Source organism: Taudactylus pleione, unplaced genomic scaffold (assembly GCF_031769625.1).
Source record: "Taudactylus pleione unplaced genomic scaffold, aTauple2 ptg000397bl, whole genome shotgun sequence".
NCBI lineage: Eukaryota > Metazoa > Chordata > Amphibia > Anura > Myobatrachidae > Taudactylus > Taudactylus pleione.
In genome coordinates, this window is record NW_028284799.1 from 3,035,806 (window position 1) to 3,062,878 (window position 27,073).

The window sequence follows — 27,073 nt, forward strand, 5'->3', positions numbered from 1 at the left end:
ATTTAAAAAGCTTACAGCAATGTAAGGTCTAAAGGTTAAATGACATATGTGGCTCAGGTATGTATTTTCTTTCGGGATTCAAAAGGAGGCAGTGTGTTTGACCAGTCTAAACTATTTGTCCATCAGCATGCAGAGAAGCTACCTGAACCTCCTCGCACCTGCCCAAATACTTAAGAAATGTTTTCTGCTAATGACTGCAGCAGCTGGTGAGGGATTAGAGAAAACAGCATCCTTCATGTACATATCTTTGTTGGGTCAAGACAGTACAGGCAATCACAACATGACCAGCCATGTATCACGTTAGGCTGAAACAAACAGATCTATCAGGCTCATACTGCTGATTTGTATGTTAGAAATCGGATACAGTGTATCTAAGCAGAAAAAGTGAGTTGTGGCTTGGGAACTTCATATACGACTCCAGGTTCAGGGATGAATCTACCATACAAGCACGGGAAAGCAGTACAATAGATCAGCAATTATCTTAATGCTGTAAGGTAAGACACCACTTTTTTTTGCTGTTTGTTGACTCACCCTGTTCGTTTAGCTAGAGAGAATCCTGATATAGAGGGTGTGGTCCACTGAAGCATTAAGAGGTTATGGGACTGGTTCTGTGTTGCAGACAAAGTGCAGTAGTTACGGGCATATGTGAACCAGATTTAGTACCTTATTCTAATGCCAGAATTCCGGAGGGCTAATGCAGGGATCCATGTATTTGCATGTGGGAAGCAGCGTGCTGCCCATTCATTTTACGCCAGCTGCTGCACACGTTATCATTAGGATCTGCACTTGCACCAGCTCCATGCTAGAAGCATGAGATCATTCAGAAACTGGCATCCCTTCCCTGTATTCACAACTCACAATCGCCCAGGACTTTTCATACACCCTCACGACAATCCTATGACTCTCCCACAAGTCAGGGCAGTTCCATGCAATCACGAATTTCACCGAAAGACAGATCCAAACAAGTTCTGTCCAACAGAATAGGACGGAGATCCGTAAAAATGCCAAAATTCGCATCTGTGCATGCGCTGTATGCAAAAACTCTCCGTTTGCCTCCATGCACAGAGATCCATCTGATTAATTATTAGCCACTATGCGGTATATTTACTATTGTTCGGGTTTTTAGAAGTGGAGATGTTGCCTATAGCAGCCAATCAGATTTTACTTATCATTTATCTAGCACCTTCTAGAAGATAATAGCTAGCATCTGATTGGTTGCTATGGGCAACATCTCCACTTCTAAAACCTGTACTTTAGTAAATATACACCTATATGTACAATTACTGCGATATAATCCCCCTTCTCACAAGGTATGTTTATCATGCTGGCCAAGGGGCCATCAAAAAGAGCGAGGGATGCCAAGTGTGTGGTCATAGTAAATCATGGGTGTTGCTGGATAGTGTGGGGCATGACCAATTGTGGCATGATTTTTTATCGAATTTAGGAATTTCGGGAAGTATAGTGATTTAGGACAGGATAAAACCTACATATAGAATCATTGGAGAGATCTGTCTACATAATGTATTTACTACATTCCTGATAATAATAATAATAATATTAATAACACAGGTCTGCGATTAAAAAGCTTTTTTAACTAATTTATGTGATACATATAGATGTTTGGCTTCTGAACACGAAAATGACTCCCGATTTTGCATATCACATCATGTTTTTCTACAAAACGTGTATTTATGAATAAGTAATTATTTTCATATTCTTTAAAGTAATAAATGTTTTCTGCCTACATTTATTATAAAACATTGTCTTAAATGAATTCAGTCAGTAGTATAGAATGTTGCAATTCAGTACTCATCATAAAACTTCCCCCCGTCCCAGTGCCAGATTAAAGGTCCACATGGGCCTGGAGTTGAAATTTGAAAAGGGCCTAAACCCCACTAAAGGAACATTGAACACACATTACAACTACAAGGTGAGCTGGCAAAGGTGGAACCAAATACAACAGATGCAACACAGTTTTGCCCTGTGCCGGCTCATTTTAACCCCTGCCTACCACCACATACACGCACATACACACACACAGTACACACACACAGTACATATACAGTACACACCACTCATACAGTACAAGTGATTTCAAAATTTGTAGGTGATGTCAAGGATCCAAACTACAAACAAATTGTCAGGGAAATGCTTAATAGTTACAGAAACCTTGGCTGCAGTATGAGTTTAAAGGTACATTTTTTGAATTCCCATATTGAGCATTTCCCGAATAATCTCGAAGACTACAGTGAAGAACAAGGTGAATGGTTCCACCACGAGGTTAAAGATGTAGAAAGAAGATACCAGGGTCGTTGGGACGTCACTATGATGGCTGACTACTGCTGGAAGATACACAGAGACGACACAGATAAAGCTCATAAGCGAAAAGCGACAAAACGAAGTTTGAAGAAAAAAAACAAGATATTAACAATTTTTTCAATAACTATGGTTTTGTTTCTATTATTGTTTTTTTTTTATTCTTGTTATTTTATTATGTAACAAAACAGAGTTATATCACCTACAAATCTCTGTATTTCACAATAAATATGTCAAAAACAAGTAAACTTCTTGTTTTTTCTTAAAAATGTATGTAACCCCCTTATAGGTAAATGTGATATGGTATTTTTTTTTAATATACTATTTCTTGATGTACACAGTATAATTAAGAATATAAACGTATTATTAAAAAAAGCTTTCAATACCTTAAATTTTGCAGATCTGTGTAATTAGAGATGTGCAGTTCGGTACTCCTGAAAAACAAACACACCTGAACTTACGGGTTCCGTGTCAAATCGTGTCCCTGCTCGGATCATGCATTAGTACACATTTATTCAATTTTAACTCAGCTCTACTTACAATGTGTTGCAAGCTTTGAAAATAGCATCCTAATTAATTATCTTTTACTTAGAAGTGCAAATAAAACAGACATTAACCCATAATTGCCTACTTTTGAAAAAGCATTTCAGGGAGATTGTGAAAGCAGCACCTATTAGCGCGGTGGTAAAGTGGGCGTGTACTGCTACATCTGAGAGGCGTGACATAAAATTGCCTTACATCCAAATGTAAATGAGCCCAAAGCAGTTAGTAAGATCTACTTGTTGATGAAAACACACTGATACTTCTCAGAAAATGCATGTAGCCATAGGGATCATTGTTCCTTATAGCCAATGCAATCAGGAAGAGTTGGCAAGTATGCATTAATTACTGTTGTCACACTCTCACTCTTATATGTTTTAGATTTCTGACTCCCCATTATTCCATTCCACTACCTCTGCTCACAGGATCCATTCCCAGTTATGTGTGTAGCTTCCTATGGTAATATTATAATTAAAAAAGGAAATTTATTTCTGCACATACAGTATTTTTATGTATTAACTTTAGTGGCAGAGTCCATGGGACAACCATTCATTGTTTCAACAAGGGGAGTTATAACTGAGAAGATAACTTCCCCTGTTGCCTTCCAATGTGTAAAGATGTATGACAGTGTCCAATCTCGACGTTTGGCAGCACTCAGAAAAATAAACAGATACAAGCAGGACCCTGATGACAGTACATTATAGTTGTACTGAAGCAGCAAACCCTATTTTGTTGCTTTTAACTGTCTATTCATTTGAGCGATGACTCTGGCCTACATTATATTTTATATTAATATATAAAACATAATGTAAGTATATGTAATGTGTATAGATAGACAGACAGACAGATAGATAGTCAATCAGCTGCGGAATTCTTAGGACTTAAGATGGAGAGCCACCTACAGACTCTGTCAAGTCCTAAAAGTGCAGCAGCTGATCGACTACTGGATTATTTATGTCGAAGGCACTGAGGCAAATTGTACTTACTTTTGGGATTGGGTGCCGGCCAGTGCAATAAATATATATATATATATATATATATATATATATATATATATATAATTTTAATTTGTTTGTCATCAAGCTTAGTTTAGGAACCAGCTGAAATTTTTCTCATAAAGGTTTTAAATGTATGAGAATCTACTGGAAAATGGCAAAATATAATGAAAGTTTAAGTGGTTAATTAAATAAACCTCTTAAGTACAGAAAATTGCCAGGCACTGAGACTGGATGTTTATCTGTTTACAAGCATATACATTACATTTCATTACCAGTAATAGGTTCCTCTACTAGCATTATGCCTTGCATCTAATTGGATGTGAACCCTTTCTAGTATTCTAAAACACATGATTTAACAAACATGCCATCCTGGATTTATATGACAATTTGTAGTGTCTTAAGTCTTTATATTTCCAAACATAGGAGACCACTGGTCTGTTCATCAATTCAAACATTGTATAAGAAAAAAGAAAAATACATGCCTAAAATATCAGATGGGATTTAATGTAAATTTTACTGTAGTAATCCTGTATTATACATTCCAAAATCCTTGTTGTCCTCAGCTGCCTAAATATCTCCCAACAGTCTGTATTCGCTCACCTCAAAAGTCGCAGAGCTAATGGAGAAGTTGGTGAGACATAATAAGAATGTGGTGTGGTTGGTCAATAAATGGGCATATAAGGGTAGGCTTTGGGCAAGGATGTAAATATTAGGAGTATGGTTTATGGGGACAGGACCACCATGACATCTTGCAAGTGTTGGTGCTAGAGAAGGGACATGGCCTTGCCCCAATCAAAATACCAACCCCTATGAATACTGTGCACACTGCCTTGTTGGTCTACTTCACTGGCTGACTTGGGCCCTTAGACAAACCCAGGTAACCTATACCAGCCCTCCTTCTCTGCTCCCCTTGAGGGCAAGGCTGAACAGGATTCTATCTGGTTAAATGTTGGCAGGTATGCTTGTATACTGTAGCAGATATAGCGTACATATAAAGGAGGAACATTTGAAAAGAAATATATGAAGGTAATATGTGCATATTATAATGTAATAAATGTATTTTATATCTTTACTAAACATATATTGGACAAAGACCAAAAAAGAAGTTCCAGACATACATGCAGAGTTTTGATAGTGATTATTTTTCTGCTACCAACATATTCACGTGTTACACTACAAATACAACCTATAGCCCTTTAATTTCCCTACCTCTATGTTGAGTCGACTCCTTTAAATATCTAGGTATTTGGGTGTCTAATATTATGGAGGAATATTCTTCTCTGAATATATTACCTCTGTTTTCATATTTAAAAGATAGGATTAAAATTTGGCGCAAACTACCACTTACAGTAACAGGACGGATCAATTTAATTAAAATGATAGTGCAGCCTACATTTTTATATATTTTTCAACAAGCTCCAATTTATTTCCCTATATCGATATTTCGGAAGCTGAACAGTATAATTTCTTCCCTGATTTGGTTAAATAAACGGCCTCGAATAAGGTTAGATGTACTTACTAGATCTAAAGATTCTGGAGAATTGCTACTTTCCCATTTTTAATACTACTATTATACGGCGCAATTAGCTCATCTGCGGCTGTGGGTGCAGGACAGTTCAGTTGACTCCCTTCTGGCTCTTTTAGTTTCTCAGGTGTCAGCAGGACATACACCCCTGCAGGCTCTGCTCAGTGATTCAGTTTGTCATAATGATCCTCCTCTAATTTTTCTGTCTTTGAAAATTTGGCACGCTGTTCATGTATTAATACAATTCAGCAAGATTGGCCCGGATACTTCTCTTTGGGGATCCCGTCAGCTGACAGAGCTTTCCTCCCTTAGTGCTAGAGTGGTATGGGGCATTAGAGGTGTTATTACGATTAGTCAGTTATACCAAGATGGGATTCTTAAACCTTTTACTCAGTTAGCAGACAAATTTAAACTCCCATCTACTTATTTTTTTAGGTATTTGCAGCTCCGCCACGCACTGAATACTCAATATGCTAGTAAGCCTCTCTCGATGCAGCATTCCCCCTTAAAATCTTTTCTTTCACATCTAAGCCTTAGGCAGACACTTTCCTGTCTATATTCTTTTTTGTGATCATACCATCATGCTTCTAATCTGCCCCGTTTATAACAGAGCTGGGAATCGGAGATGGGTGGTTTCACTGATGACGAATGGAGTGGAGCACTTGCTTGCCCAAATGTGTATCTACGGCTTCTGTTAATTTTCAGCAGATTCAGCTATTTCTGCTTCAGAGAACTTATTTGACACCAGCTCGATTAGTGAAGTTTTGGGGAAGGGCTTCGGATGTTTGCCCAAAGTGTAATTCAGCCTTTGGAACCTTTCGGCATTTGTCATGGGAATGTCCAAGGGTGCAATTTTTTTGGAGCAGGGTCCTTCAGGCGATATCTGATACCGGTATTTCTCATTCTATTCTTACTCCAAGGTTTTGTTGCCTTGGGATTATAGCTGATGATGTTCTAGATAAATATAATTTATAATAAGTGATAAATTTATGTGTGTTGGCCAAGGTCTGTATAGCAAGACTTTGGATGACCCCTATACGTCCTGACTTTCAGGCCTGGGTACAATTAATTGCTCTAACAGCGCAGCATGAACGTTAGTTGTATATAACGCGTAAAGCGGAATCTAACTATGTTAGATTTGGTCCGGCTGGCTTGACTCGAAGTATGCTTCACCAGATCGGTCCGACTGAGGGTCTTTATAACAGCTTTGGAATGGGATATTGGTTTTGTTATATCAATGATATGCAGACTTCCATATATTTTATTTATTTGATATTTTGTGTGACTTTAAAATTCTGTTATATATAATTTTTTTTTTCGCTGCTGTTTATATGCTATATGTTTATATAGTGATTTATTCATTTTTTGTCAATATTTGGATATGGTGAGGATATGTTTTTTGATGTGTCATTGAGTTAGCAGCTATTAAGTATGTATTTGATGCTTAATTTTTGTCAGTTTGTTTGTTTTTATTTTTGAATATGCAAAATCATTTCATAAAAAATACTCAATTCAAAAAAAAAATACAACCTATACTATTTATTTCTTTTAGGTGTGGAAGAAAGTATGCAGAGAACATCACCTTTGCAGACAGGCATTTGATTACATTGTGAAGTTAGAAATGGAACCAGGTTCGGGCTCCTGCATTCAGCACATACAGCATGGACAGTGTCAGAAGGTTCAAGTAAGCGCTAATACGAGAATTTATGGACCTTTTTTTTTTCTTTAAATGAGAGTCACTATTGTACATCACAGTCAGAGAATAAGTTAGGCTGCCATACTGAACTTGTAACTACAATGGTTGCTTCATTTATAAGTTGTGGCCTTCTACTTTTTACATACACACACAGATATATATCTGGTGAATGCTTTTAAATCAAATGTGCAATGAACAAAATCCATTTAAATTAATAGGTTTATCTGTTATTGTTACCAATACAATATGTCTTTTATACTTACAGACTGGGCATATTAAGGTCAAGCATTGTTACAGGTGAAATCTTTGAGTAAACATTTACATTCAGGTTTCATATCAATTGATATAAAGAAGAGTGTTTGGTATGTAGCATTTTACGAGAAACATTTAGATATGTACTGTAGGTGTGTTACTGTTTTTCCCTGTACACTCAAACTGAAGGCCAGAAAATTTAGAGGCATTATCATAACAATATATGTAAGCGGCGAAACCTATTTAGCGGATTACTCACGGAGCATTTAGTGCACTTCAGATGAAGTGCACAGCAGTGGTCACAGCGAACAATGGACCACCGTCTCTGTAAAGCATATTCACCAGGTTGAAATGCAATGCCCATTTACCCTATGTCTGCCACCATGTGAGCACGTTAGATGTTACTCATATGCAGATAATCACCACTTTATGCCATTAGCACTGGTTATTCAAACAGCACACAAGAACCCTGATTCACAGCAATTAGATGGAGGAGGATTACCTACATATGTTTAACACATGAATAACAGAATCCATCTTGCTGAAGTCTCCTCTTGCAGGATGCGGGCTAATTTTCCCTGTGATATTACTCTGCTGGGTCTCCTCCCTGGGGTTTTCCTTTTCTCAGCGGAAACAAGCTCAACACAGACGTTTTGATGCTGTGTCTTTTTTTTCTGCTACATATGCAATTCTGGAGGCAAGACTTTGTACAAAGCTAAATGGCAAACAGAAAGGCATAATTCCATGCAATAAGCGTTCTAGAAAGCAGGTAATTTAAGTCTAGCTGGACAAGGAATATCCTGTGAATTTTTAGACTGATCTTTGGAATGGATATCCCATTTCCGTCTCTATAATTCTTTAAAGCATTCTTCTAATTTCCTCAATGCCCTATCCTATGACACACTGCCATACTTTTTACTATGCGCCATACGTATTGTAAGCATTAACTCTATTTTGTTTATGAGACTAATTTACTTAGGGCTTTTGAAAATTATGTCCTTTGGCCTAGGACTCAAATACACAGTCAATGTTATATTTCAGAAATGTTGGAATGGGTGTTGCACAATTTAACATGTAATCTGATAGAAGGCTATTATTGTCGAATAAAAGAATATGGTGAGGGTTTGATGTGGAGTTTGTATTATGAATAGAGGCAATGATGAGAATTGTGTGTTACACTTTTAAAGGGGAATTCAATTAAGGGTGAATCCATTTGACCGGCCGAATCTGCGCAGCAGCTGCCGTGCTTTACTGCAGTGGGATATGCACATAAGTGCTCGCTACCCCACAAGTAGCGAGCAATTTTTAGTGAATCGGGCATTCGGCCATCCGGGCAAAGGGTTTAAACACTGCGGCAACGACAAATTGCACCCTTTGACTGCAACTGAATTCTCCGCTTAGTAGTTTACTACTTACTAAGTGGTGGAGAGTCTGTTGGATGGGAAATACTATTACTGTATAGTAAGATAATGGAGAGACAGTACTATGCATCCCAAAAGTAACATCAAAACTGGAATGTAGTCAATATATGCATTTTAAAAATGGCCTAAGTCCTATAGTATTACCGATTATTAAATTTTAGTAACTTAATATTAACCTATGTATTTTTTGCAACCAAAAAAATTATAATAATGTCATTTATAGACATATATTAAGTTAATATCAAGTTAGTATTGCAGTTAGAAGGTGCCAGTAAGAACCGTGTCTACATATTGTACCTAGATGTAATTATTTTATATGTTGATATTTTCTCTCTGTCAAAAAATGTCGATATTCAAAATACAGGAAACTCATACTAGCTTACATTTGTAAAAGCATTTCAGGTAGATTATAAAAGCAACACCTACGAGCGCGGCGGTAAAGTAGATGCGTACTCCTCGTACATCAGAGAGGCGTGCCATAAAATTTACTTTCATCCAAATGTAATCGAGCCCAAAAGCATAAAAGTTTGCCAACTACATATTTGTTATATATGACCACAAATGTACAGGAACCCCACCTGGTATAAATGTTATAAGAATAACACAACCCACTTTCAAATGTATAGATATTATTTTTTTTTTTAAATGGCTTAGCCAAAACTTTAAATCGAAGCCAAAGATAAAACTGAAAAGTTTAAAAGGAAGCCAAAGAAGGAATTGAACATTTTTAATTGGTCACAAATTACCGTATTTTCACATTACTGTACTCATTTTTACTGCAATCTGCACAGTTGTGAGACATATTTAGTGGATCACAGAAATTGAATGGAGTAGTGATGTAGGGATTTGCAGATCGCAGTTGCAACCAGGGGCGTAATCAGAAGTATGGGGGTCCCATAGCAAAATTTCCTCAGGGCCCCTAGAGGTCTACCTATACAGTGCCCCTGTAGTCGTCCTCATTATGCAATACCCCCTGTAGTAGTACTCCTTATGCAGTGCATTATACAATGCCCCCTGTAGTTGTTTCCATTATGCAGTACCCCCTGCAGTTGTGCCCATTATGCAATGCCTCCTGTCGTTGTGCCCATTATGCAATGTCCCCTGTATTAGAGCCCCTTATGCAATGCCCCCAGTAGTGCCCATTATGCAGTAGCCCCAGTAGTGCCCATTATGCAGTGCCCCCTGTAGTTGTGCCCATTATGCAATGCCCCCTGTATTAGAGCCCCTTATGCAATGCTCTCTGTATTAAAGCCCCTTATGCAGTGGTCCCAGTAGTACCCCTTATGCAGTGCCCCCAGTAATGCCCCTAGTAGTGCCTCTTATGTTTTGCCCCCAGTAATGCCCCTAATGCAGTGCCCCCAGTAATGCCCCTAGTAGTACCCCTTATGCTGTGCCCTCGGTAATGCCCCTAATGCTGTGGCCCCCCTCCCCTGTGCAGTATTTATCTCTCTTCATGCTGGCCGCTGAGCAATGCTCCAGTCTACGCCGTCAGCTCTCCTGCATAGACACTGCCGCAGGCTCCTCTCATCGTGGTTGACGAGGGTGACGTCATGACGTCACCCGCGCACTGCACCACTGGCCTCTGAAGCGATCAGAGGTGACTTTAGTCTATGATCGCTTCAGAGACCAGCGTTCCCAGTTTCACCAGCAAGTCTTGGCTGGCCGTGCTACAGATGATACAGGGGGATGTTTGCTGGGCTGGCAGGCCCCCTAAGCCACCGGGCCCCATAGCAAGCGCACCCCTGCACCCTCTATAGTTACGCCACTGGTTGCAACCTGCCTTACATATATTCAATGTGCCATAAAGCTATATAAATGTACTGGGAGCAACCACTAGCATTAAAGAGTAACATGTTGCGTGCTTCGTCATGTGATGTTTTTACCATGATTGATAGGGAGAAGCACTGGTGGCTCCTACCCTCTTGGTTTAATGGGGACTTCCCATGCTACAGTCCAAAGACAGTCCCGATACCTGCGCAATTAATCTGGCAATTGCCTGGACCTGTGCATGCGCACAGACACCAGCTTCTAGGAACTGCATTGGCTGAAGACCTTAGATGCAGGGTAGGGTTGATGGAAAGGCAGGGAGTAGCTTCCTATTGGAATCGTGGCTTGAACTGGAAGTCCCAGGAAAACAAAAACACCTCCCCCTGGGACTGCCTGTCCTGTGTGTGATTACCAAGAAATGCTTTCAATGGGAAGCCACTGCCAGTGAAATCTGTTCACAGATTCACTAGCTTACTGGTGGTGATGGATTTCATTAGGGTGAACACTGCAGCCCTGCAGCCCCTAAGTAAATCCGCCACTGGGGAGAGGGAACAATGAAGTGACAAACTACCTGTATTAAGCAACACTCCCAATTCTAGCATACACCCCATTAAATAAGCATATCACTCATTGTAATGCCAGTAGTACAGACTGTTACTAGGGGGCCTATTCATCATCGAAGGCCGTATGGCCTCCGATGATTAAGTATTGGACTCGCTGCGAGGGATATTTAAGTATCTAACTCGCAGCGGGGGAAAGTGACACAAGAGCAATTCATCATTGTTCCGGTGAGGGGACAACTGCTCCGAAGAGCAATTGTCCCCGTGGTTAGTATCGCAGCTACAGAAGTAGCTGCGTTACTTACCTGCTGCCCGTCGTCCTGGCTACGCATGCTTGACCTCGGGTCACACATGCACAAAGCCGCCGGGGAGCTGGTGAGGAGGTGGCAGAGGGATCCCTCTTCGCATCCCCGGAACACCTTCCCATATAAAGGAGCGAGGATCCGAGAACAAGCGCCGTCTGAAGATGGCGCTTGTTCTTCGCAGCAAACTCCGAAAACTTTCAGTTTTTGGAGTTTGCTGAATACCAAAGGGGTCCTATCAGACCCCTGATGATGAATGTCCCGATAACTTAAAGATGCAGAAACTAGCGTTTGCTATAGGTACACTTCTCCACGCTTATCACTGCTTCATACATAAACACCTAAGGGGTCTGTTTGTGAAAATAAGTTTATTCCAGCAATAACTGTGAATTACATGCTTCCAACATTTATCAAAAAAATATCAGTGTTCCTTAGCTGCCCCAGAATATTAGTAACTTACCAACATTGTGGGCTTTCTTACATACTTTAATAAACATTATCTAATGTATTACTTATAAAAAATTCATAAGAATCAGTGAGCCTTTGCCAGCAACACTAAGTTCCAGAATGGCTATCAAGGACAGTAACCCATTTTATAGACAGAGCGATGCGATAACAAGCCCTACCGACAGTAAAAGCACCCATTGCCACTGGTAATAAGGCTACATAGGCCCTGATTCAGAGCCGGACGCTCTGACCAGGGCCCACCTCCATTAATATGGAGCGTCCTCCTGGACGCTCGTATAGCTGTGGGTCACCACCCACAACATATACGAGCGTGCAAAATGATGGTCGCGATGGTCTTGACCATCGCGACCATCGGAACTGCGAGTAAAAGCCTGCGGTTGGGTTTTTCAACCGCAAGGCCAGGAGTGATTTTGGCTCTATCAGAGCCAAAATCACTCCCTCTGACATCACTAGTGATATCAGTGGGGCCGGCTTCAGACGGTAGGCGTTCCCATGGGAACGCCTCCGTCTGGCAGGCACGCCCCCGGCACGCCCACCAAAGGGGGCGTGCTGTCAGTCACCATCGACAGCACGCCCCCTTTGATGAGACACTCCGAGCGAAGGAAAGTCCTTCGCTCGTCGGGTCTCGCGCATGCGCACGACGGAGCTCCCTCCGTCGTGCGCATGCGCAGTGGGGAACATCGACCCACTTGCGAGCGTACTGCCGCTCGCGAGTGGGTCTGAATGACCCCCATAATTTACTATTGAATGTTATAGAAGCAAGGGTACATGTGAATTATATAAGAGCCAGCCCAGTTATACTAGTACATGGAACCCTCAAACTAAACTGCTAGAATTTACCCACTAGATATGCTACTGGGAATTAAATAAATGCTTTTACAGATAAACAAACTAATAAACTAAAAGTGTGCAAGTATACAAACTGCATAACAAGCAGAATTAGCTGTTTTAGTTGTGCTTTACTAAAAACAAAACCACCAATGGAACTTGACTGATATATGTTTCTGTCCATAATAAACAGGACTCACCAACCTCCATGATATAAGCAAAACCAAAACAACTTAACTAATGCTGCATACACACGTAAAGATTTTCTGTCCAACTATCCAACTAGTTGATTGGTTGGAATGAAAATCTGGTAAGGTATGAAAGCAAATGACAATCAGCAATTTGCTCCCAAACGCCGGAAAATGGACAAAAACTGTTGTTTGAACAAATTGTTTAGATCAAATATTTAACAAACTTGTCTGACAACCATTTTCATCTGTTATCTGGCATTTAGGAGCAAATTGCTGATTGTCTTTTGCTTTCATACATTACCAGATTTTCATTCCAACCAATCAACTAGTTGGATGGTTGGACAGATAATCTTTACGTGTGTACCCATCTTTTTGCTGCATACACACGGGACGATTTTCCTGAACGATATGAATGATAACGATATCGTTGAACGATATATCATTCATATCGTTCATTTTTAGGCAGTGAATGATCGACCAACGATGCGCGTTCCCGCATGGATGATAGATATCTTTCATCGTCCATGCATGCAGGCCAACTTGGACGATATCGTCAATTTTCCCTGTTCAGAGATGTGGCAGGATGACTCACTGAAAGATATCTTTGAATGATCTATGAACGATATCTATGAACGATATCTTTGAAAGATATCTTTCAAAGATATCTTTCAAGTCGTTGGTAGTACAGATCGTTACGTGTGTATGCACCTTAAGAACAGCATGGGTCCTTTGACGAAGTAGTTATCAATATTTTCTTCATAACATAAACTGCAAAACTGCACTTTACACATTTATTTTACATCTATAAAGCCCCAATGGTATGTAAAAAGAGGTAACACAGGAGATATCGTAAATATCTCCTGCATTCCTCCAGTTTCTTTCATTTTCATGCTAGTATTTTCCACTCCACTTTCCAGTGCAGGTAGATCAGAAATATCATTAACGATTTTGTGCATATCGTCTTGTGTTTATGGCCAACCAGATGACCAGGCGTTATATTGTTAACGATGAAACCAAATGATGTAAGATATACAATTCGGTCGTTTGAAGGACTGCACAGTGTGTACGCACTATATCATTTATTCTGGGGATGAAGGGAAAGCGGAATGATCATCACGTCATTTGCACATCGTCTAATGTGTACCTAGCTGAATGTCTGACCAAGTTTGACTCCACCCTCAGCCTCTTCCATTGGTATAGACTACTGCTAATAATTATGTTCTTTAAAAGACAACAGAGTATAATGGTTTGCATGCAGGAGTGTTGGAAAGAATTACATTTCTAGGTTTTGCTTTTCTTTAGAACCTTTTTTGCTGGGGTCATCGTCAGGTTGAATTGAATGTAAAAAAAAACAAAGGGAAAAAAAAAATGTTTTCACGAATGTCTACAACCTGTCTCCTAAGTCCTCTATTCACTAGAAAGTGTACTCGTGCCATGAGAGGCATATATGAAGTTAGCAAAGCTCTTGGGTGTATTGTCTATGTCCCCAGCCATACAAATCTCCTTAGCTTAACTAAAACAAAGAGTAGACGTAAGGAATCTTAATCTTGTAGTAAGGCTCAGCCTTATTGTCCAGGCTTTGACTCTGAATCATTAAGGCATTTGAGCATACCTCAAGACTCCTCTAGAAGAGGTCTGGAAGAAGGATTAACTTTTAAGGGCCAGTTTAACCATTTGTCACTTGAAAGAAGACTACTCTAACAGAGTGGGGGGGGGGGAGGTGATAATCTGCATTTGGCTACTGTATTATATTTTTGGTAGGATAGATACCAAAAATGGGTCTTATCCTATGCAGAAGCAACATACTGACAATAGCACAATGCCTACAGTCCGCACACCTTTAATAACTCTTTTATTCACAGCTCTCAGCAGAAGTATTGTGGAAATAATAAAGCAGAAAAATGATTTAAGGCAAATGTCTTCTAGGAAATAACACATTTAATGATGTCAGAGAACTGGAATTCAAATAAACTAAAATCATTCACCCATGTAACACTTGAACACTTTTAAACACTTGTTTCATAAGCTCTTGCAAGCTTTCCAAATAGATAACCGATACACAAGTGCTGCTCAGTATAACACCTACGTTACCATTTGGTTAGCTCATGTCTGTCCAGGGTTATCAGGTTTTAGTTTAAAAACTAATATATGCTCTTTATCATTCCATTATGGCTGATTTCCAGAGCAATGACATTTGGTAACAACATCACATGAAGAACAAGGAACATGCTGATGAAGAAGACCCATGAGAAAAGATTGCTTCTCCCAATTAGTAGTCTGAGATTCAACTGTATTTATACCGACTGTCATTATTCTTCCTATATATTACATTCACTATACAATCATAATGTCAACTCTATATAAGAATCTTCCTATGTTTACACCATTTGCTCCTCAATTCTTCTGAGGTCACTTATATAATTATATTACTGTACTGTACATTACATCACATGTCAATGATGTCCTAGACTTCTTGTCATTACTTGTTTTCATCTTTGCAATTATGTAAAATCTGGTAAACGGGATGTAGTTAAAATACCGATGGCCGGGACACAGTCTGTTGACATCCCAGCGTCGGAATCCCGACCCAGGATTAAATATAGGCGGCTAAATACCGACGCCAGCCCACAGACCGAATCCGGCATCCCAACAGACGGCATCCTGATCGAAGGTAAACCGGAATGCCCTTAGCTGTTAGCTTCGTGGAGGGGAGGGTTAGCTTTAGGCATCACAGGGGGGGATAGAGTTAGGCTTTGGGGGGGAGGTTATGGTTGGTCATCACTGGGGGGTTGGGTTAAGCACCATTGGGGGGGTTAGGGTTAGGCATTAAAGGGAGAGGGTTAGGTTTAGGCACCAAGGGGGGAGGGTTAGGTTTAGGCACTAACGGTTGTGTGCGGGGTGGGGAGGGTTCGAATTAGGGTGCAAGAAGGGAGGGTTAGGGGAGAAGGGGGGAGGGTTAACATACTTACCCAGCCCTTGTCGGGATTCCCAGCATTGGGATGCCGCTGTCTACATTTTGACAGCAGGCATCCCGACTGTCGGGATTTCATACCCAACCCCTGCTAAACTAATAACTGTGACTGTATTCTACAAACCATATAATCTACAATATTTTAGTATACTGCCAAATACTGTTCCAGGTTGGTTTAATTGGGGCAGAATTAATACAGCTTCCTATTGCTAGGCATACACTTCTCCAATTATCGGCCCAATCAGTCTATAATCAACTGATCAGGCCGATAACTGAACAGTGTATTTCCACACCCTATTAGGTATTATCAGTCTGTCAGACATGCAAAATCATCTAGCACTTCCGATAGAGCCGATAACTGGTCAAGCACATCTGACAGTATATGCACTGCCATGGCCATGGAGAAAAGCAGATATCATAACCATACATAGATATCATAACCATACGCAGATATCATAACCATATCTCACAGTGTATGGCCAGATGGGATGCAGCCATTTTATCTGACAGTGTCCAGCATTAGGAAAGTTTGGTAACACTGTTTCAAATTCATTTCTGTGTGATTTATGGCATAAAACTGTAGAATTCATGGAAAAAATTAAAAGTCGTATTTTTCTGCATAAACATAATTCAACCAAAATATAGTGGTTATACAGTATGAAGGGCCGTAACTAGGGTAGTGCGGCCAGTACCATGGCACAGGGAGGGCACCGCAGGGAAGGGGGCGCTGTTTGGGCCTCTCAATTTTCCTTTTTATTATCATTCTCACTTGTAGCTTCCTCTCCTCTTATTCCCATCATCTCCTGGCCTCCCCTGTCTCTTCCCTGGCCCTTCCCCATGAGGTCATAGCCCATTTTCATGTGCACTATCTTATGTTCCTATTTAAAAAAAAAAATTTTGGGGGGGTGGGAACTCCAAAACTCTCTCTGGCACAGGGCACCAATAAGTCTAGTTATGGCTCTGACAGTATGTTTTCCTTGTGGTACATTAGTAATACAAATTTATATCTACTTATTATTATGTTCTCGAGTTATGGCAGATCACATAGACCAAACAATATCAAATACATTTCCCTTTTTTTGTGCCATTTTCAGATGAATGCCCTCCATCTTCTTGCATCCTGCTATTTATTGGGCACTTGTTAACTAACCTTCGCATGACTTTACAGAAAAGCAAAACCTATCTATCTACAAATCTATCTACATAATTTGAATCAATGGATTAAATATTGCTGTCACCAAATGCATTCAAAATGCAATGTCCGCTGTGTCTACAGAGAGGAGAAAGTACTCTAAGCACATCACAGGAACCTTTATATTCCCATTGAACATAACCACTAGACTTTTTAGCGTTATGGCACACACTAAATATATTTAATTCAATCATAGCAAAGTAGGGCTTTAATCTTCGCGCACCATCGTGAGTCATTCACAAGCCTAAATTTAAATCCAGCTTTTCAGTTGGGCATTTTTACAATCACTGCTGTGGACTAAAATGATTCTTTACTGCTTGATTTCACATTTGTAGCATTGTTCATCAAACAAGTGAACTCCTGCAAGTCCTTAGATTTCCCTGCCAGCATTTCCATTCATGACCTCTTTATTTGTTATTCTAGCATTTCTTAATTGCATGTTTCTAATTCATCATCATCTAAAGCGCATTTGGGGCTTTTAATGTACTAAATGGGAACATAGGAAAAAATATCCAGCAAAACATCTGATACTGCTCAGCGCTTAAAAATTTCCAAACATTGGTATATATTTGCCTAAAGTCACACTGACCTGTTTTTCTTCTACTGCTAAAGAACAAGTAATGCAGGAGGAAAAAGCACTGACGAGATGCTGCAGCCTTAAGTGACATGCTGTGGGCGGATGTGTAAGTATGCTAAATACATTGTGAAAGGAAATGTATCTGTAATCAGAATGGCTGTATGAAATGAAAAAGTCACAGACTGTTAATGTACCAATTGCTTTAAGACTCTGAGCTTGTGTATTATTTGTGTGTGTGTGTGTGTGTGTGTACACACTCACAGATATGTCCTCATAAATCTAGCCATAATACACCAAGCAGTGCAACTTGCCTGGCGTGAGTGAGCCGTCAGGTCCTGTGCTTCTCTGCTAACTTTGGGCGTCTTTTCATTGAAAATGCGTCTAAGTCGCAATGCAATGCGACTAGGGCGTTTCAGCAGACTGTGCTGATTAATTTGATATGCGACACTTTGGCCGCTACATTGTAGCACTTCGTATGCAGATTCAGAGACTTAGTTGCACACAGATATACAAGAGTTGCATATCAAATTAATCAGCACAGTCTGCTGGTGTGTCCTAGTCACATCACATTGCGGTTTAGATGCAGTTTTAATGAAACAAGACGTCCGGCGCTATAAGAGTCTGCACCACTGCAACAAAGATGTAGGACACAACTGTATGTGTGTGTGTATATATATGTGTTATATATACACACACATACATATAAATATATATATATACATACATGTATATACTGTGACAGAAACACTGGGGAAGTTGCCAAGGGGAGATATATGCCCAGTTTCTATCTGATAGATAATTAGCAACCTTGATTTGCCAAACCACCTGTGAGAGGCTGATAAAAGGTAATTCAGTTTGTCTAGTCTGCCTCTCACTGCCTGGGGAGCAGGTTGAGGCCTGCAGAGAGAGACCATTGCTTGTTATTGTAAGTGCTGTGCTTAATGCTGTTTTGTTGTGAGTTGGATACTAGGTCCTTCCACCCAGAGTGAGGGAAATTTATGTTAGAATCAGACAGGCTAGGATTTAATTGTATACATTGTTTAATATACAGTATGTTGCTAAATAAAATTAGCTGTGGATACTTGTACCAAGGCACTGGACTGGTGTGCTATTGATTGGCTGCTACAAGGGAAATGCTGCTATTTACCCAGAAGACACCCCCTAACCTGATCTTGCAACAATACATATACATGCAGTATGTGTATGGATTTACAGAGGCTCAGTATGTGTTGATAGTAGATCTGTGGATGTGAAACCAATAATTATAGATGTCCCAAAATGGGCAAATTAATTGTTCATGTCACTGCTCAAAGGGTTGCAAGCAAAATATTGATAATTAAAATAAAACAGCAAATGACTAAAATATTTGTTTAGCAAGTAGGGATTACAGTATGTGCATTGTGTAAAAGGTCCAGTTATCAAAAGGATGTCACATGTAGTATACTGAAGCCGTGGCCACAATAAAGCCATAAATGATCAGTCAGTTCCACCTCTATGTTATAAGACTTTGTTGTTCATTCATGTGGATGGTTGTAGGGCCGGTGCAGAGTTACTGGCACCCTAGGAAAACTTCAGCCCACTGCACCCCCTCATTACCCACTTCCCAGCCAGCTCGGTGAAAGTGCGGTGTCCTATAAGTTCCCCAGCCGCCTGCCCCAATGAGTACAACAAATATGTTTCTCTCAGAGACATCTTTAATTGATAGGTAGACTCAGTATTTTCTCTCCCGCCAAGCAAAACTGCCAGCTACATTTTATTTATTTGAATATTATTATTTTATTTTATGTTCTGCACTGCAGCATACATCAGCAGACCCCTCTGGTCACAACAGTGCACTGCCGGTAGTCAGGTGACTGACAGCGGCGGTTGTGGCTGGCAAGATCCACACCGCGGCCGCCACTAGGCTAGTCTAGCACAATGTAATGAATTCATTTTGTGGGCGGCGCCGTTAGGCAGCTGCCTAATGGTGGCGTCGGCCTTGGATGGTTAGCTGCTCACAGGTTGTATGCTGTTATAAAGGCATGGATCTATACATCCTGCTGTCGAATGGGTAATACATCAGTAACAAAAACCTTATACATTAATTAAAAAAAACATACAGATGACATTAGCTAGCAAACACACATTTGCTATTGAAGAGCAATGAAGATCATATATAGAAGGTGATGTAGTTATGTTACCGCCGCCCGGAATGCCGACAGTCGGAATCCCGATGTTGGAAGGCTGACCTGGGACTAAAGATAGGCGCTGAAATTTTGACGCCTATAGATAGCCCGATGACGAAATCCCAACGTCCACCATCCCGCATGAAAATAAGTGGGGATTGTTAGCTCTTAGCCGTGGGGAGTGAGGGTTAGGTTTAGGCACCTCCCGGTGGACTTAGGGTTAGGCACCCCACAGGGAGGTTAGGGTTAGGCACCCCCAAGAGAGGGGAGGGTTAAGGTACTTACATACCCGTGTTGGGATATGTCTTCATCTGGCTTCTGGCGTCAGTATGAGAACCGGCAGCTATTCAGCCGTTGGTATTTTATAACGATTCCATATAGAAGATATAGGAAACATTACCAAACTAGAAGTTCTGAATGATAACTACATTGATACCCAGCTCTGTATGCACTGCATATATAGAAAGAAAATGTATATATTGTGCAAAACACATATTTAGTACTATAAAATGTATTAGAAAACTGAAAAGTTGTAATGTGGTAATAAACAGAGAAGAGCTAGGTGTCTGCAGGTACATTCACTGCTTAGACCTACACTAACAGTTATTTATTTATGGGTGTGGGATAAAGCCTAGTCATTCCTCTTTGAAGAGAGGTAAACCTCAGGTAAGACTTAAAGCCTTGAACGAGATGTTCAGAGGTCCGGTAGTAGCAGGCATGGGTGGTCTTTAGACAGTGCCAGATTAAGGTCTGTGGGGGCCCATATTAAATATGAACAAAATGGGAGTGGGGCCCGTATTGCTCATAAGCGGTACATTGACATGACAAACAGCAATAAGCTAAGCTTAGCGCTGTTTGTTAAATACTGAAAGGAGGACATTTAGCGAGTGACATAACCCCTTTAGCACTGTCTCCCCAAAGAAATTAAACTTCAAGCACCCACAAGAAAAAAACACAATATATACCCACAGGAAAAAAAAATACACATATAGGCACCCACATGAAATATTACTCACCAGACCAGTTGCACAATCTTATCCACATTACATCGCACATAGTGCCCCTGATTCACATTACACACATAGTACTAGTGCCCCTTATTCATGTTATGACACACAGTAGTGACCCTTATACACAATGCCCACAGTAGTAGTGTTCCTAATACATATAATGCCTACAGTAGTAGTGTCTCTTACACAATGCCCACAGCAGTGATGCCCCTTATGCAGTGCCCCCAGTAGTGGTAGTGCCCTTATGCAGTGCCCCCAGTAGTGCTGCCCATTATGCAATACCCCTAGTAGTGGTTCCCCTTATGCAGTGCCTCCAGTAGTAATAGTGCCCCTAATGCATGGCCCCAAGTAGTAGTAGTGCCCCTTATGCAGTGCCCCCAGTTGTGGTAGTGCCCCTTATGCAGTGCCCCCAGTAGTGGTAGTGCCCCTTATGCAATGCCCCCAGTAGTGGTAGTACCCCTTATGCAGTGCCCCCAGTAATGACAGTGCCCACAGTGGTAGTGCCCCTTTTGCAGAGCCCACAGTAGTGGTGCCCCCAATAGAATTGCTCCCAGGAGTGGTGCCCCCTATGATGTGCCCCATATGCCACGCCCGCATTAGTAATGCCCCCTGTAGTCATGCCCCCTGTGGTAGTGCCCCAATAGTAATGCCACCTGTATAAATGCCTCCAGTAGTAGAGCCCCCAAGTGTAATGCCCCCAGTAGTAGTGCCCACCTAGTATTGCCCCCTATATTGAAGGTACTTGCACACAAAAAAAAACCCCTAATACTTACCTTAAGCCCCGCGCCCACGCCCGCTGCCATCCGGTCCGCCTGGCTGCAGCTGCTCCTCTGAACTATGGGAGAGACATTATGACGTCTCTCCCATAGTGCATTGTGGAAGCCGGAGCTCAGGAGTCAGCTTCCACCTCCGGCTCCGGCTGCCACTGTCGGGAGGGAGCAGGGCACCCGCTGGTTACAAAATCTCAGCGGGTGCCAGGCAAATAGAGCCTCCCTGCGGCGCCGAAGTTAGGTGGGCCGGCGGAGGCGGAACTGGCTCTGTCTCCCATTCCGGCACACTTTAACCTCAGTGGGTGTGGGGTCCCTTAATGTGTGGGGGCCCAAGAACGACCCCCTCGTTAATCCGCCCTGTCTTCAGATGACATTGTAATAATTTATCATTTATTATATCTAATTTGTGCCTCATCTGCACAATATACTCATGTCCAATGTGACTTGGGGGCCTAAACAACATGTTAATTATTGGGCGCTGGGTGGCGCCTGATAATTAAGCATCCAACTTGCTACGAGTAGCAGTGGTGGATACAAAGCAATTCAACATTGCTCCGATGCAAAGAAAGCTGATTCGAAAACCAGCTATCCCAGCGATTCCTGGTGAAGCTTAGCACTGCCTAGTCTGACTGGGCAGTGCTAGTGCACATGAGTGAACTGGGGTTCACACATTCTCTCAAGAACCCTGCGTCCGGCAGAAGGAGCCAACAGGGGCAGCAGGATCCCTCTTTGCAACCCCAGACCTCCTCTCCATAGGGAGCAGTGGGGGTGTGGGAACACACACCGACTGAAGATGGGTAAGATTTACGCTACCAAACTCTGAAAATTTTGGAGCTTGATATATTTCAGTCCCTATAATATTGTATGGGGACAGATCGGGACTGAAAGGTAAGCAGAAGATATCAGTGATATCTCCTGCGTTACCTTTATAATGAATGACCCTAATACTAAATTTTTACAAAAGTAGATGAAAATTTTAATTTCACATCAGACCCTGCCACAGTGAAGCTTATAATCTATATGTCCTACTGCATGTACACAAACACACATAAACTAGGGTTATTTTTATTTTATAAGAACAGAATCCAATTAATCTACTAGTATGTTTTTGGATTCTAGGAGGAAACCGGAGTACCCAGAAGAAACCAACACAAACAAAGAAAGAACATATAAACTTAATACTGTCAGGGCCTTGGAAGGGAACTAAACCAAAGACCTCAGCGTTGTGAGGTAGTAGTGCTAACCATTACATCAACCGTGCTTTGAAGTTTATTTTTTAATATACAGTCGTCTAGCTTAGTAGTGCACAACCAAAGTCCTTCTGAGACCTATGGTTGTTTGTGGACCAATGTTCTGGAAGCCCATGTGTGTCAGTGGGTTATTGTTTTGGGATCTGAGTCTATTTATTATATAATGTAATTCTAATCTGACAATCATAGAGAACCCAAAGATTCTTGACGCCCACTTTGCATCATGACACATGGGTTGCACACCTCTACTGTTGACATCCTTATTAAATGCTATAAAGACATGAAAGCTTTTTTGTGCAAAGATTACAGGTGATTTTTAAGATGCTGACTAACCAAAATAAACGTGAAATAACACCATGCTGCAGATTCTTGTAATACTGCAACCTTTGAAAGTCTGGGATAAGAGATTTTTAATATTCTGTCTAAAATGTACAGTCTCCTTACAGAAACATAATCCTGCATCTTCACAGACAGCAATCATACTTAAAAGACAACAACATTCTAAAATATTATCTATTCTATGTATTCTACTCTGAAAACTGTTTTGTGTTGTTGTTGTTTTTTTACTTCATTTCTTGTTTTGCTTTAAATATAGTAGTTCTCATTTAATAACATAGGTCAGTTTGTCTCAAATTTATATTGTTTGGTTTTTTAGGCTCAATGTCCATCTGGTCTGCATTGAATGATCTGAACAAGTAAAGGTAGGTTCAACTCATACTTGTACAATAATACATACTTTCGATGCAATTTTAATATAGATTACACTTACATTCGGAAGTCCTGTTTTTCACACAATTTAAAAAAAGAGAAAACTATTTAAATTGTAAAAATATATATATACATATATATATAGTATGTATATGTATACAGTATGTATATAAAACAATGTCCCAGGGTCCGGCACTCCAGATAATAGATAAAGTCATGCAGGGGTGCCCTCACAGAGGGGTAGATAAGAGACTAGAAGTGCGGCATTCCCTTAAAAAAAGAGTGTTGCTCCAATATTTGAATTTTGGACTGTGCTGCAGCCCCACCTCTGGAGCTGCCACTGCCTAGGACTCATTTATAAAAAATTATTACATTAAATAAATTGTGCTTGCATGTCATCCTTAGGATCAGTTATGTAGTGGTGAGGGTTGTGCTTCTGTTTGTCTACATATTTTATGATTGGCAGCCACCAGTACTGGTTTAGCCTGTCACATTGAAGATAAATATTAGATTGGGTCCTAGATCACCAAACCATGGCACCCTTGCAAGTGCCCCGCCACCCAGTTTGGGAGCCACTGTTTTAAGTGATTTAATCTTACATGTATTTTGGCTCAAGTATTCTGTAGCTATAGGGGAAAAAAAGAAAATACAGATAGTAAAATAACTATTACATGTAATTTCTGTCTGTTGAGAGCAATGTGAAGCACTGTGTAACTACAACACTAATTGTAACATTTTAATTGGGTGTGATGCGAGATTAATATTCATTTTGTTAGAGTTGTACTAATTTCCAAAGTATTAAGTGTTTGAAGATAGCCAAATGTAAGATTAATATATTTCTGGGACGTTTATAATAATGTACAGCTTACATTATAACCTTTAATCGTTTCACATACTGTATTACATTTACAACACAGTATTACGGCAGCAAGATTTATTATTATTATTTTGTTTCAATATAAAGCCTGTGGTTATCCTGCATTTGCACTGAATGGGGTTGTCTTGGTGGATCAAGGAAAGGAAAATAAACAGCCAGTTAGTATAAAAAAATTGAGCTTCCCAAAGCGGTTCAAAAACCTTGATGAACTTTATTCAAAGCCCATTAATTCCTATCATAGGCAAATGTAATATTTAATAGCCCTTTAAATTATAGGTTTAGCTGTGCTTTAGAAATCCAGTAATATATGACCCTTAATTCCTCTTTACTGAAATTGTTTTAAGTTATATTTTCAAGTAATGATGTAGAAGGTAGAGATGCACATTTAATATAGCTGTAAAGTTTTTTTAATTAATGAAAATCATGCATTGTTATGAATATCAGTGGCCTGTGATCTATTTATTTTATATACCTGTGAATTGAGTCTATTAATTTCCATCACCATTTATTATCACAGGTCTATATTTGAATCGCCTGAGTTATTTAAGATGATAGCATATCATAGAATGATAGGGCTATAAAATAACTAAACTGGATAAAATATGCCGTTACCACTTTCCACCTGTTGGAGAAATTGAATAATTTAAGATAAATATATCAGAATTTCTACACCCTAGTTATGTAGTTCTCAAGTTTCCTTCTATGACAGAGAGATTACAGCTTTATTCCAGAAAATGTAATAGTCCAAATAATACAAGTTATTTGTAACTACAATTCTAATAGAAAAAAAAACACAAAAAAGTTGAAAAATAGATATGAGTAATGACACCGCACAAACATGTTTCTGTCTACAGATCATAACAGAAATCGAGTCTATCATAAGGTTGCAATACACAAAAATAGTGGCTGCAATTTAAACAATAGACATACCTAGTGCCAGGTAATAAAGGAGGTGAATGGTTTTGAGAGTAGATTCTTTCATTGTAGAAATAAGCTTTTGAGGAATCACTGATAGAAAACAGACTGTTCTCTGTGCTATTGATCAACCTGTTTGAAATGTTCTTTCCTGTGCATAAAGCCAAGAAACACTGCTTTGAAATATGCAACTTGCTACTGAAGGCTTCATCAAGGACCCTGACAATTAAAGGTATAAAAATGCTCTAGAATATGAAAGACGCTCTATTATATACGAGTTTCATATGCGTGTTGCAAACAGCATGTATAAAATGAACATCGTTTTATAGATATCTCCACACATATTGATGTAGTTAGTTCCGATAGATGAACAGAGTTAAAAGTTCTATTGCACATATCATTGCCGCCAAGTACTGACAGCTAAATTGGTTTGGGAGAAAACGTATTTGATTGTATAGTGTTGCATCTTGCTAGTGAGAGCACAGCCATTTCATCCCCTGATGCTTTCTTTCTGTTTGCTTTTTTTTTATTTCTTTCTTCTTTTTTTTAGGTAACCTGGGGATTTTGGTTAGAGATGCACAGAAGGATTAGCTCATGGCAGTGGACTGGCTTCAACTCACTTATCCAATTACTATGGTTCTTCATCCCACGTGTCTACATTATATGTCATTAAGCCAATTCATTTCATGGGAGATGACACAGACAGTCTTTTATATCATATATGTCCCTTTTATGCCTTCCACCATTGCATACTGCTTAGTGATTTCAAAAGCAAGCAAAAATAATATATTTGAGTTCACAAATTCTACACACAGAGACCACCTTATATCCTTGTCAGATAATAAGTCAGATAATAAGCCCTCTATAATATGGTGTACTGATTGAGGCTTGAAATGTTTTTTTGGTTTTTGTAACTCATGTTAAAACAGTGACAACACTCCATCACTAGGGGGGTACAGGCCGCTCTGGGTGAGCTGCTGTGCTATTTTGGTGTCACCAAGCAAGGGTGATAGATGACCCACACATGCGTGTTTCATCCACACTGTACCCTGAGAGGCTGGATGCCTCCCAGCAGCTCCCGAAGCGCTGGGCAAGTCCCCAGCATGATGAGAATGTGCCCGTTCATGCCCCCAAAATGTCATAGAAATGGTGGCAAGGTTTTGCATGCATGAGGCCACACCCCTTCTACAAACATGCATGCAGAGGAAACGAAAGGGGGTGTCGGGCAGTTTAGGTGCACTGGGCGACACCAACCCCAGTGATACCACTGTGTTAAAATGCAAGCAAAGTCGCACTGTATTTATGAATTTACACATGCATCCAGTTTGAGTTTTGTAAACATATTTCTGTGACAAAACAGGAGTTGTTCAAGCTAAATGCATGTGGAAAATGTTTTTTAAAACATATTTCATTGGTTTTAAAATGAACTCTTAGTGGGATCAATGTAAGTTTTTTTTTATGGCATTCACATGCTCCAGAAACACTGAAATGGAAGAAACACTGAATAACACACCGCAGTCCAATGCAAGTTTTAGAAGCACATAAGAATGCAAAATATGTATTTTCTCATGCAATATAAACACATTAAAATCATTCTTCTTTTGCATATACTTATTTGCATCATTGCGTAAACGTTACCTTGTTTACAACAATTTTATTTCCCATATAAGGTTAGGTTTACATTAAGGTTCAAATCTAGTTTTGAAATATTAAGACAAATAGGGTGCCCTACATTTTATCAGACAAATATAGTGACACAATGAGCCTGATATAA

The 27,073-nt window shown here is 40.1% G+C and overlaps 1 protein-coding gene and 1 long non-coding RNA gene across 8 annotated transcripts in view; one reads left to right on the plus strand and one right to left on the minus strand.

The window, feature by feature from the left end:
• LOC148506721 (uncharacterized) lies at positions 1–26,874 on the plus strand. 3 transcript variants are annotated; one of them, XR_015869750.1, is made up of 7 exons: positions 218–494; positions 6,932–7,063; positions 17,640–17,710; positions 22,669–22,779; positions 23,455–23,500; positions 25,463–25,531; positions 25,850–26,874. It is a non-coding gene; the product is annotated as an uncharacterized LOC148506721 (long non-coding RNA). The 3 variants fall into 3 exon arrangements; XR_015869751.1 differs by lacking the exons at positions 218–494; positions 22,669–22,779 and adding an exon at positions 1–57; XR_015869749.1 differs by lacking the exon at positions 22,669–22,779.
• BCAS3 (BCAS3 microtubule associated cell migration factor) overlaps positions 1–27,073 on the minus strand; it is a 1,455,708-nt gene that overhangs the window by 193,617 nt on the left and 1,235,018 nt on the right. The gene's annotated exons all lie outside the window — the stretch shown is intronic.